The 12,473-nt window shown below is 61.0% G+C and overlaps 1 protein-coding gene across 1 annotated transcript in view; it reads left to right on the top strand.

Annotated features, from left to right (window-relative positions):
* LOC140387096 (protein capicua homolog) overlaps positions 1–12,473 on the top strand; it is a 509,424-nt gene that overhangs the window by 477,732 nt on the left and 19,219 nt on the right.

Genomic DNA, 12,473 nt, shown 5'->3' with positions numbered 1-12,473 from the left:
CTGAGAGAGGGGGTCTCCGTGTGACAGAGAGAGGGGGGGTCTCTGTGACAGAGAGAGGGGGGTCTCTGTGACAGAGAGAGGGGGGGTCTCTGTGACAGAGAGAGGGGGGTCTCTGTGACAGAGAGAGGGGGGTCTCTGTGACAGAGAGAGGGGGGGTCTCTGTGACAGAGAGAGGGGGGTCTCCATGTGACAGAGAGAGGGGGCCTCTGTGTGACAGAGAGGGGGGGGTCTCCGTGCGACAAAGCGAGGTCACCGTGTGACAAAGAGAGTGGGTCTTCGTGTGACTGAGAGAAGGGGACTCTGACAGAGAGAGGGGGACTCTGACAGAGAGAGGGGGACTCTGACAGAGAGAGGGGGACTCTGACAGAGAGAGGGGGACTCTGACAGAGAGAGGGGGACTCTGACAGAGAGAGGGGGACTCTGACAGAGAGAGGGGGACTCTGACAGAGAGAGGGGGACTCTGACAGAGAGAGGGGGACTCTTGACAGAGAGAGGGGGACTCTTGACAGAGAGAGGGGGACTCTTGACAGAGAGAGGGGGACTCTGACAGAGAGAGGGGGACTCTGACAGAGAGAGGGGGACTCTGACAGAGAGAGGGGGACTCTGACAGAGAGAGGGGGATCTCCGTGTGACAGAGGTGATCTCCGTGTGACAGAGGTGATCTCCGTGTGACAGAGGTGATCTCCGTGTGACAGAGGTGATCTCCGTGTGACAAAGCGAGGTCTCCGTGTGACCGAGAGAGGGGGTCTCCGTGTGACAGAGAGAGGGGGTCTCCGTGTGACAGAGAGAGGGGGTCACCGTGTGACAGAGAGAGGGGGTCACCGTGCGACAGAGAGAGGGGGTCTCCGTGCGACAGAGAGAGGGGGTCACCGTGCGACAGAGAGAGGGGGTCACCGTGCGACAGAGAGAGGGGGTCTCCGTGTGACAGAGAGAGGGGGTCTCCGTGTGACAGAGAGAGGGGGTCTCCGTGTGACAGAGAGAGGTTATCTCCGTGTGACAAAGCGAGGTCTCCGTGTGACAGAGTGAGGGGGTCTCCGAGTGACACAGAGGGGGTCTCGGTGTGACAAAGCGAGGTCTCCGTGTGACAGAGTGAAGGGGACACTGTGACAGAGAGAGGGGGGGTCTCTGTGACAGAGAGAGGGGGACTCTGTGTGACAGAGAGAGGGGGTCTCCGTGTGACAAAGCGAGGTCTCCGTGTGACAGAGAGAGGGGGACACAGTGTGACAGAGAGAGGGGGGTCTCTGTGACAGAGAGAGGGGGACTCTGTGTGACAGAGAGAGGGGGGTCTCCGTGTGACAGAGTGAGGGGGTCTCCGAGTGACACAGAAGGGGTCTCGGTGTGACAAAGCGAGGTCTCCGTGTGACAGAGTGAAGGGGACACTGTGACAGAGAGAGGGGGACTCTGTGTGACAGAGAGAGGGGGGTCTCCGTGTGACAGAGAAAGGGGGGTCTCCGTGTGACAGAGAGAGGGGGTCACCGTGTGACAGAGAGGGGGTCACCGTGTGACAGAGGGCGTCACCGTGTGACAGAGAGAGGGGGTCTCCGTGTGACAGAGAGAGGGGGGTCACCGTGTGACAGAGAGAGGGGGGTCACCGTGTGACAGAGAGAGGGGGGTCACCGTGTGACAGAGAGAGGGGGGTCACCGTGTGACAGAGAGAGGGGGGTCACCGTGTGACAGAGAGAGGGGGGTCTCCGTGTGACAGATGGAGGAGGTTCTCCGTGTGACAGAGAGAGGGGGTCTCCGTGTGACAAAGCGAGGTCTCCGTGTGACAGAGAGAGGGGGACACAGTGTGACAGAGAGAGGGGGGGTCTCTGTGACAGAGAGAGGGGGACTCTGTGTGACAGAGAGAGGGGGGTCTCCGTGTGACAGAGTGAGGGGGTCTCCGAGTGACACAGAGGAGGTCTCCGTGTGACAAAGCGAGGTCTCCGTGTGACAGAGTGAGGGGGACACTGACAGAGAGAGGGGGGGTCTCTGTGACAGAGAGAGGGGTACTCTGTGTGACAGAGAGAGGGGGGTCTCTGTGTGACAGAGAAAGGGGGGTCTCCGTGTGACAGAGGGAGGGGGTTCTCCGTGTGACAGAGAGAGGGGGTCTCCGTGTGACAAAGCGAGGTCTCCGTGTGACAGAGAGAGGGGGTCTCCGTGTGAGAGAGAGAGGTGATCTCCGTGTGACAAAGCGAGGTCTCCGTGTGACAGAGAGAGGGGGACACAGTGTGACAGAGAGAGGGGGGGTCTCTGTGACAGAGAGAGGGGGACTCTGTGTGACAGAGAGAGGGGGACTTTGTGTGACAGAGAGAGGGGGACTCTGTGTGACAGAGAGAGGGGGGTCTCTGTGTGACAGAGAAAGGGGGGTCTCCGTGTGACAGAGAGGGGGTCACCGTGTGACAGAGAGGGGGTCACCGTGTGACAGAGAGGGGGTCACCGTGTGACAGAGAGGGGGTCACCGTGTGACAGAGAGGGGGTCTCCGTGTGACAGAGAGAGGGGGTCTCCGAGTGACAAAGCGAGGTCTCCGTGTGACAGAGTGAGGGGGACACAGTGTGACAGAGAGAGGGGGGGTCTGTGTGACAGAGAGAGGGGGTCTCTGTGTGACAGAGAGATGGGGTCACCGTGTGACAGAGTGAGGGGGTCTCCGTGTGACAGAGAGAGGGGGTCTCCGTGTGACAGAGAGAGGGGGTCTCCGAGTGACAGAGAGAGGGGGTCTCCGAGTGACAGAGAGAGGGGGTCTCCGAGTGACAGAGAGAGGGGGTCTCCGAGTGACAGAGAGAGGGGGTCTCCGTGTGACAGAGAGAGGGGGACACCGTGTGACAGAGAGAGGGGGTCTCCGTGTGACAGAGAGAGGGGGACCTCCGAGTGACAGAGAAAGGGGGGTCTCCGTGTGACAAGAGAGAGTGGGGTCTCCTGTGACAGAGAGAGGGGGTCTCCGTGTGACAGAGAGGGGGTCTCCGTGTGATGAGAGGGGGTCTCCGTGTGACAGAGAGAGGGGGCCTCCGTGTGACAGAGAGAGGGGGCCTCCGTGTGACAGAGAGAGGGGGCCTCCGTGTGACAGAGAGAGGGGGTCTCCGTGTGACAGAGAGAGGGGGTCTCTGTGTGACAGAGAGAGGGGGTCTCCGTGTGACAGAGAGAGGGGGTCTCCGTGTGACAGAGAGAGGGGGTCTCCGTGTGACAAAGCGAGGTCTCCGTGTGACAGAGAGAGGGGGACACAGTGTGACAGAGAGAGGGGGATCTCTGTGACAGAGAGAGGGGGACTCTGTGTGACAGAGAGAGGGGGACTCTGTGTGACAGAGAGAGGGAGGTCTCCGTGTGACAGAGTGAGGGGGTCTCCGAGTGACACAGAGGGGGTCTCCGTGTGACAAAGCGAGGTCTCCGTGTGACAGAGTGAGGGGGACACTGTGACAGAGAGAGGGGGGGTCTCTGTGACAGAGAGAGGGGGTCTCCGTGTGACAGAGAGAGAGGGTCTCCGAGTGACAAAGCGAGGTCTCCGTGTGACAGAGAGAGGGGGACACAGTGTGACAGAGAGAGGGGGGGTCTCTGTGTCAGAGAGAGGGGGACTCTGTGTGACAGAGAGAGGGGGACTCTGTGTGACAGAGAGAGGGGGAGACTCTGTGTGACAGAGAGAGGGGGACTCTGTGTGACAGAGAGAGGGGGGGTCTCTGTGTGACAGAGAGAGGGGGGGCCTCTGTGTGACAGAGAAAGGGGGGTCTCCGTGTGACAGAGAGGGGGTCACCGTGTGACAGAGAGGGGGTCTCCGTGTGACAGAGAGAGGGGGTCTCCGAGTGACAAAGCGAGGTCTCCGTGTGACAGAGAGAGGGGGACACCGTGTGACAGAGAGAGGGGGTCTCCGTGTGACAGAGAGAGGGGGACCTCCGAGTGACAGAGAAAGGGGGGTCTCCGTGTGACAAGAGAGAGTGGGGTCTCCGTGTGACAGAGAGTGGGGTCTCGGTGTGACAGAGAGGGGGTCTCCGTGTGACAGAGAGGGGGTCTCCGTGTGACAGAGAGGGGGTCTCCGTGTGACAGAGAGGGGGTCTCCGTGTGACAGAGAGGGGGTCTCCGTGTGACAGAGAGAGGGGGCCTCCGTGTGACAGAGAGAGGGGGCCTCCGTGTGACAGAGAGAGGGGGTCTCCGTGTAACAGAGAGAGGGGTTCTCCGTGTGACAGAGAGAGGGGGTCTCCGTGTGACAAAGCGAGGTCTCCGTGTGACAGAGAGAGGGGGACACAGTGTGACAGAGAGAGGGGGGTCTCTGTGACAGAGAGAGGGGGACTCTGTGTGACAGAGAGAGGGGGGTCACCGTGTGACAGAGTGAGGGGGTCTCCGAGTGACACAGAGGGGGTCTCCGTGTGACAAAGCGAGGTCTCCGTGTGACAGAGTGAGGGGGACACTGTGACAGAGAGAGGGGGGGTCTCTGTGACAGAGAGAGGGGGACTCTGTGTGACAGAGAGAGGGGGGTCTCTGTGTGACAGAGAAAGGGGGGTCTCCGTGTGACAGAGAGAGGGGGTCACCGTGTGACAGAGAGGGGGTCACCGTGTGACAGAGAGGGCGTCACCGTGTGACAGAGAGAGGGCGTCACCGTGTGACAGAGAGAGGGGGTCTCCGTGTGACAGAGAGAGGGGGTCTCCGTGTGACAGAGAGAGGGGGTCTCCGTGTGACAGAGAGAGGGGGCCTCCGTGTGACAGAGAGAGGGGGTCTCCGTGTAACAGAGAGAGGGGTTCTCCGTGTGACAGAGAGAGGGGGTCTCCGTGTGACAAAGCGAGGTCTCCGTGTGACAGAGAGAGGGGGACACAGTGTGACAGAGAGAGGGGGGTCTCTGTGACAGAGAGAGGGGGACTCTGTGTGACAGAGAGAGGGGGGTCTCTGTGTGACAGAGAAAGGGGGGTCTCCGTGTGACAGAGGGAGGGGGTTCTCCGTGTGACAGAGAGAGGGGGTCTCCGTGTGACAAAGCGAGGTCTCCGTGTGACAGAGAGAGGGGGTCTCCGTGTGAGAGAGAGAGGTGATCTCCGTGTGACAAAGCGAGGTCTCCGTGTGACAGAGAGAGGGGGACACAGTGTGACAGAGAGAGGGGGGGTCTCTGTGACAGAGAGAGGGGGACTTTGTGTGACAGAGAGAGGGGGACTCTGTGTGACAGAGAGAGGGGGGTCTCTGTGTGACAGAGAAAGGGGGGTCTCCGTGTGACAGAGAGGGGGTCACCGTGTGACAGAGAGGGGGTCACCGTGTGACAGAGGGGGTCACCGTGTGACAGAGAGGGGGTCACCGTGTGACAGAGAGGGGGTCTCCGTGTGACAGAGAGAGGGGGTCTCCGTGTGACAGAGAGAGGGGGTCTCCGAGTGACAGAGAGAGGGGGTCTCCGAGTGACAGAGAGAGGGGGGGTCTGTGTGACAGAGAGAGGGGGTCTCTGTGTGACAGAGAGATGGGGTCACCGTGTGACAGAGTGAGGGGGTCTCCGTGTGACAGAGAGAGGGGGTCTCCGTGTGACAGAGAGAGGGGGTCTCCGAGTGACAGAGAGAGGGGGTCTCCGAGTGACAGAGAGAGGGGGTCTCCGTGTGACAGAGAGAGGGGGACACCGTGTGACAGAGAGAGGGGGTCTCCGTGTGACAGAGAGAGGGGGACCTCCGAGTGACAGAGAAAGGGGGGTCTCCGTGTGACAAGAGAGAGTGGGGTCTCCTGTGACAGAGAGAGGGGGTCTCCGTGTGACAGAGAGGGGGTCTCCGTGTGACAGAGAGGGGGTCTCCGTGTGACAGAGAGAGGGGGTCTCCGTGTGACAGAGAGAGGGGGTCTCCGTGTGACAGAGAGAGGGGGTCTCCGTGTGACAGAGAGAGGGGGGTCACCGTGTGACAGAGAGAGGGGGGTCACCGTGTGACAGAGAGAGGGGGGTCACCGTGTGACAGAGAGAGGGGGGTCACCGTGTGACAGAGAGAGGGGGTCACCGTGTGACAGAGAGAGGGGGGTCTCCGTGTGACAGAGAGAGGGGGGTCTCCGTGTGACAGAGGGAGGAGGTTCTCCGTGTGACAGAGAGAGTGGGTCTCCGTGTGACAAAGCGAGGTCTCCGTGTGACAGAGAGAGGGGGACACAGTGTGACAGAGAGAGGGGGGTCTCTGTGACAGAGAGAGGGGGACTCTGTGTGACAGAGAGAGGGGGACTCTGTGTGACAGAGAGAGGGAGGTCTCCGTGTGACAGAGTGAGGGGGTCTCCGAGTGACACAGAGGGGGTCTCCGTGTGACAAAGCGAGGTCTCCGTGTGACAGAGTGAGGGGGACACTGTGACAGAGAGAGGGGGGGTCTCTGTGACAGAGAGAGGGGGTCTCCGTGTGACAGAGAGAGAGGGTCTCCGAGTGACAAAGCGAGGTCTCCGTGTGACAGAGTGAGGGGGACACTGACAGAGAGAGGGGGGGTCTCTGTGACAGAGAGAGGGGTACTCTGTGTGACAGAGAGAGGGGGGTCTCTGTGTGACAGAGAAAGGGGGGTCTCCGTGTGACAGAGGGAGGGGGTTCTCCGTGTGACAGAGAGAGGGGGTCTCCGTGTGACAAAGCGAGGTCTCCGTGTGACAGAGAGAGGGGGTCTCCGTGTGAGAGAGAGAGGTGATCTCCGTGTGACAAAGCGAGGTCTCCGTGTGACAGAGAGAGGGGGACACAGTGTGACAGAGAGAGGGGGGGTCTCTGTGACAGAGAGAGGGGGACTCTGTGTGACAGAGAGAGGGGGACTTTGTGTGACAGAGAGAGGGGGACTCTGTGTGACAGAGAGAGGGGGGTCTCTGTGTGACAGAGAAAGGGGGGTCTCCGTGTGACAGAGAGGGGGTCACCGTGTGACAGAGAGGGGGTCACCGTGTGACAGAGAGGGGGTCACCGTGTGACAGAGAGGGGGTCTCCGTGTGACAGAGAGAGGGGGTCTCCGAGTGACAAAGCGAGGTCTCCGTGTGACAGAGTGAGGGGGACACAGTGTGACAGAGAGAGGGGGGGTCTGTGTGACAGAGAGAGGGGGTCTCTGTGTGACAGAGAGATGGGGTCACCGTGTGACAGAGTGAGGGGGTCTCCGTGTGACAGAGAGAGGGGGCCTCCGTGTGACAGAGAGAGGGGGTCTCCGAGTGACAGAGAGAGGGGGTCTCCGAGTGACAGAGAGAGGGGGTCTCCGAGTGACAGAGAGAGGGGGTCTCCGTGTGACAGAGAGAGGGGGACACCGTGTGACAGAGAGAGGGGGTCTCCGTGTGACAGAGAGAGGGGGACCTCCGAGTGACAGAGAAAGGGGGGTCTCCGTGTGACAAGAGAGAGTGGGGTCTCCTGTGACAGAGAGAGGGGGTCTCCGTGTGACAGAGAGGGGGTCTCCGTGTGATGAGAGGGGGTCTCCGTGTGACAGAGAGAGGGGGCCTCCGTGTGACAGAGAGAGGGGGCCTCCGTGTGACAGAGAGAGGGGGCCTCCGTGTGACAGAGAGAGGGGGTCTCCGTGTGACAGAGAGAGGGGGTCTCCGTGTGACAGAGAGAGGGGGTCTCCGTGTGACAGAGAGAGGGGGTCTCCGTGTGACAGAGAGAGGGGGTCTCCGTGTGACAAAGCGAGGTCTCCGTGTGACAGAGAGAGGGGGACACAGTGTGACAGAGAGAGGGGGATCTCTGTGACAGAGAGAGGGGGACTCTGTGTGACAGAGAGAGGGGGACTCTGTGTGACAGAGAGAGGGAGGTCTCCGTGTGACAGAGTGAGGGGGTCTCCGAGTGACACAGAGGGGGTCTCCGTGTGACAAAGCGAGGTCTCCGTGTGACAGAGTGAGGGGGACACTGTGACAGAGAGAGGGGGGGTCTCTGTGACAGAGAGAGGGGGTCTCCGTGTGACAGAGAGAGAGGGTCTCCGAGTGACAAAGCGAGGTCTCCGTGTGACAGAGAGAGGGGGACACAGTGTGACAGAGAGAGGGGGGGTCTCTGTGTCAGAGAGAGGGGGACTCTGTGTGACAGAGAGAGGGGGACTCTGTGTGACAGAGAGAGGGGGAGACTCTGTGTGACAGAGAGAGGGGGACTCTGTGTGACAGAGAGAGGGGGACTCTGTGTGACAGAGAGAGGGGGACTCTGTGTGACAGAGAGAGGGGGGGTCTCTGTGTGACAGAGAGAGGGGGGGCCTCTGTGTGACAGAGAAAGGGGGGTCTCCGTGTGACAGAGAGGGGGTCACCGTGTGACAGAGAGGGGGTCTCCGTGTGACAGAGAGAGGGGGTCTCCGAGTGACAAAGCGAGGTCTCCGTGTGACAGAGAGAGGGGGACACCGTGTGACAGAGAGAGGGGGTCTCCGTGTGACAGAGAGAGGGGGACCTCCGAGTGACAGAGAAAGGGGGGTCTCCGTGTGACAAGAGAGAGTGGGGTCTCCGTGTGACAGAGAGTGGGGTCTCGGTGTGACAGAGAGGGGGTCTCCGTGTGACAGAGAGGGGGTCTCCGTGTGACAGAGAGGGGGTCTCCGTGTGACAGAGAGAGGGGGCCTCCGTGTGACAGAGAGAGGGGGCCTCCGTGTGACAGAGAGAGGGGGCCTCCGTGTGACAGAGAGAGGGGGTCTCCGTGTAACAGAGAGAGGGGTTCTCCGTGTGACAGAGAGAGGGGGTCTCCGTGTGACAAAGCGAGGTCTCCGTGTGACAGAGAGAGGGGGACACAGTGTGACAGAGAGAGGGGGGTCTCTGTGACAGAGAGAGGGGGACTCTGTGTGACAGAGAGAGGGGGGTCACCGTGTGACAGAGTGAGGGGGTCTCCGAGTGACACAGAGGGGGTCTCCGTGTGACAAAGCGAGGTCTCCGTGTGACAGAGTGAGGGGGACACTGTGACAGAGAGAGGGGGGGTCTCTGTGACAGAGAGAGGGGGCTCTGTGTGACAGAGAGAGGGGGGTCTCTGTGTGACAGAGAAAGGGGGGTCTCCGTGTGACAGAGAGAGGGGGTCACCGTGTGACAGAGAGGGGGTCACCGTGTGACAGAGAGGGCGTCACCGTGTGACAGAGAGAGGGCGTCACCGTGTGACAGAGAGAGGGGGTCTCCGTGTGACAGAGAGAGGGGGTCTCCGTGTGACAGAGAGAGGGGGTCTCCGTGTGACAGAGAGAGGGGGCCTCCGTGTGACAGAGAGAGGGGGTCTCCGTGTAACAGAGAGAGGGGTTCTCCGTGTGACAGAGAGAGGGGGTCTCCGTGTGACAAAGCGAGGTCTCCGTGTGACAGAGAGAGGGGGACACAGTGTGACAGAGAGAGGGGGGTCTCTGTGACAGAGAGAGGGGGACTCTGTGTGACAGAGAGAGGGGGGTCTCTGTGTGACAGAGAAAGGGGGGTCTCCGTGTGACAGAGGGAGGGGGTTCTCCGTGTGACAGAGAGAGGGGGTCTCCGTGTGACAAAGCGAGGTCTCCGTGTGACAGAGAGAGGGGGTCTCCGTGTGAGAGAGAGAGGTGATCTCCGTGTGACAAAGCGAGGTCTCCGTGTGACAGAGAGAGGGGGACACAGTGTGACAGAGAGAGGGGGGGTCTCTGTGACAGAGAGAGGGGGACTTTGTGTGACAGAGAGAGGGGGACTCTGTGTGACAGAGAGAGGGGGGTCTCTGTGTGACAGAGAAAGGGGGGTCTCCGTGTGACAGAGAGGGGGTCACCGTGTGACAGAGAGGGGGTCACCGTGTGACAGAGGGGGTCACCGTGTGACAGAGAGGGGGTCACCGTGTGACAGAGAGGGGGTCACCGTGTGACAGAGAGGGGGTCTCCGTGTGACAGAGAGAGGGGGTCTCCGAGTGACAAAGCGAGGTCTCCGTGTGACAGAGTGAGGGGGACACAGTGTGACAGAGAGAGGGGGGGTCTGTGTGACAGAGAGAGGGGGTCTCTGTGTGACAGAGAGATGGGGTCACCGTGTGACAGAGTGAGGGGGTCTCCGTGTGACAGAGAGAGGGGGTCTCCGTGTAAGAGGGGGTCTCCGAGTGACAGAGAGAGGGGGTCTCCGAGTGACAGAGAGAGGGGGTCTCCGTGTGACAGAGAGAGGGGGACACCGTGTGACAGAGAGAGGGGGTCTCCGTGTGACAGAGAGAGGGGGACCTCCGAGTGACAGAGAAAGGGGGGTCTCCGTGTGACAAGAGAGAGTGGGGTCTCCTGTGACAGAGAGAGGGGGTCTCCGTGTGACAGAGAGGGGGTCTCCGTGTGACAGAGAGGGGGTCTCCGTGTGACAGAGAGAGGGGGTCTCCGTGTGACAGAGAGAGGGGGTCTCCGTGTGACAGAGAGAGGGGGTCTCCGTGTGACAGAGAGAGGGGGTCTCCGTGTGACAGAGAGAGGGGGTCTCCGTGTGACAGAGAGAGGGGGGTCACCGTGTGACAGAGAGAGGGGGGTCACCGTGTGACAGAGAGAGGGGGGTCACCGTGTGACAGAGAGAGGGGGGTCACCGTGTGACAGAGAGAGGGGGTCACCGTGTGACAGAGAGAGGGGGGTCTCCGTGTGACAGAGAGAGGGGGGTCTCCGTGTGACAGAGGGAGGAGGTTCTCCGTGTGACAGAGAGAGTGGGTCTCCGTGTGACAAAGCGAGGTCTCCGTGTGACAGAGAGAGGGGGACACAGTGTGACAGAGAGAGGGGGGTCTCTGTGACAGAGAGAGGGGGACTCTGTGTGACAGAGAGAGGGGGACTCTGTGTGACAGAGAGAGGGAGGTCTCCGTGTGACAGAGTGAGGGGGTCTCCGAGTGACACAGAGGGGGTCTCCGTGTGACAAAGCGAGGTCTCCGTGTGACAGAGTGAGGGGGACACTGTGACAGAGAGAGGGGGGGTCTCTGTGACAGAGAGAGGGGGTCTCCGTGTGACAGAGAGAGAGGGTCTCCGAGTGACAAAGCGAGGTCTCCGTGTGACAGAGAGAGGGGGACACAGTGTGACAGAGAGAGGGGGGGTCTCTGTGTCAGAGAGAGGGGGACTCTGTGTGACAGAGAGAGGGGGACTCTGTGTGACAGAGAGAGGGGGACTCTGTGTGACAGAGAGAGGGGGGGTCTCTGTGTGACAGAGAGAGGGGGGGCCTCTGTGTGACAGAGAAAGGGGGGTCTCCGTGTGACAGAGAGGGGGTCACCGTGTGACAGAGAGGGGGTCTCCGTGTGACAGAGAGAGGGGGTCTCCGAGTGACAAAGCGAGGTCTCCGTGTGACAGAGAGAGGGGGACACCGTGTGACAGAGAGAGGGGGTCTCCGTGTGACAGAGAGAGGGGGACCTCCGAGTGACAGAGAAAGGGGGGTCTCCGTGTGACAAGAGAGAGTGGGGTCTCCGTGTGACAGAGAGTGGGGTCTCGGTGTGACAGAGAGGGGGTCTCGGTGTGACAGAGAGGGGGTCTCGGTGTGACAGAGAGGGGGTCTCCGTGTGACAGAGAGGGGGTCTCCGTGTGACAGAGAGGGGGTCTCCGTGTGACAGAGAGGGGGTCTCCGTGTGACAGAGAGAGGGGGCCTCCGTGTGACAGAGAGAGGGGGCCTCCGTGTGACAGAGAGAGGGGGTCTCCGTGTAACAGAGAGAGGGGTTCTCCGTGTGACAGAGAGAGGGGGTCTCCGTGTGACAAAGCGAGGTCTCCGTGTGACAGAGAGAGGGGGACACAGTGTGACAGAGAGAGGGGGGTCTCTGTGACAGAGAGAGGGGGACTCTGTGTGACAGAGAGAGGGGGGTCACCGTGTGACAGAGTGAGGGGGTCTCCGAGTGACACAGAGGGGGTCTCCGTGTGACAAAGCGAGGTCTCCGTGTGACAGAGTGAGGGGGACACTGTGACAGAGAGAGGGGGGGTCTCTGTGACAGAGAGAGGGGGACTCTGTGTGACAGAGAGAGGGGGGTCTCTGTGTGACAGAGAAAGGGGGGTCTCCGTGTGACAGAGAGAGGGGGTCACCGTGTGACAGAGAGGGGGTCACCGTGTGACAGAGAGGGCGTCACCGTGTGACAGAGAGAGGGCGTCACCGTGTGACAGAGAGAGGGGGTCTCCGTGTGACAGAGAGAGGGGGTCTCCGTGTGACAGAGAGAGGGGGTCTCCGTGTGACAGAGAGAGGGGGGTCACCGTGTGACAGAGAGAGGGGGGTCACCGTGTGACAGAGAGAGGGGGGTCACCGTGTGACAGAGAGAGGGGGGTCACCGTGTGACAGAGAGAGGGGGGTCACCGTGTGACAAAGAGAGGGGGGTCTCCGTGTGACAGAGAGAGGGGGGTCTCCGTGTGACAGAGGGAGGAGGTTCTCCGAGTGACACAGAGGGGGTCTCCGTGTGACAAAGCGAGGTCTCCGTGTGACAGAGAGAGGGGGTCTCCGTGTGAGAGAGGTGATCTCCGTGTGACAAAGCGAGGTCTCCGTGTGACAGAGAGAGGGGGACACAGTGTGACAGAGAAGAGGGGGGTCTCTGTGACAGAGAGAGGGGGACTCTGTGTGACAGAGAGAGGGGGGTCTCCGTGTGACAGAGTGAGGGGGTCTCCGTGTGACAGAGAGAGAGGGTCTCCGAGTGACAAAGCGAGGTCTCCGTGTGACAGAGAGAGGGGGACACAGTGTGACAGAGAGAGGGGGACACAGTGTG

The sequence above is a fragment of the Scyliorhinus torazame genome, chromosome 12 (genome assembly GCF_047496885.1).
Source record: "Scyliorhinus torazame isolate Kashiwa2021f chromosome 12, sScyTor2.1, whole genome shotgun sequence".
Classification (NCBI taxonomy): Eukaryota; Metazoa; Chordata; class Chondrichthyes; order Carcharhiniformes; family Scyliorhinidae; genus Scyliorhinus; species Scyliorhinus torazame.
The sequence above is the reverse complement of the archived record's forward strand: the minus strand, read 5'-3'. Positions and strand labels throughout refer to the sequence as shown.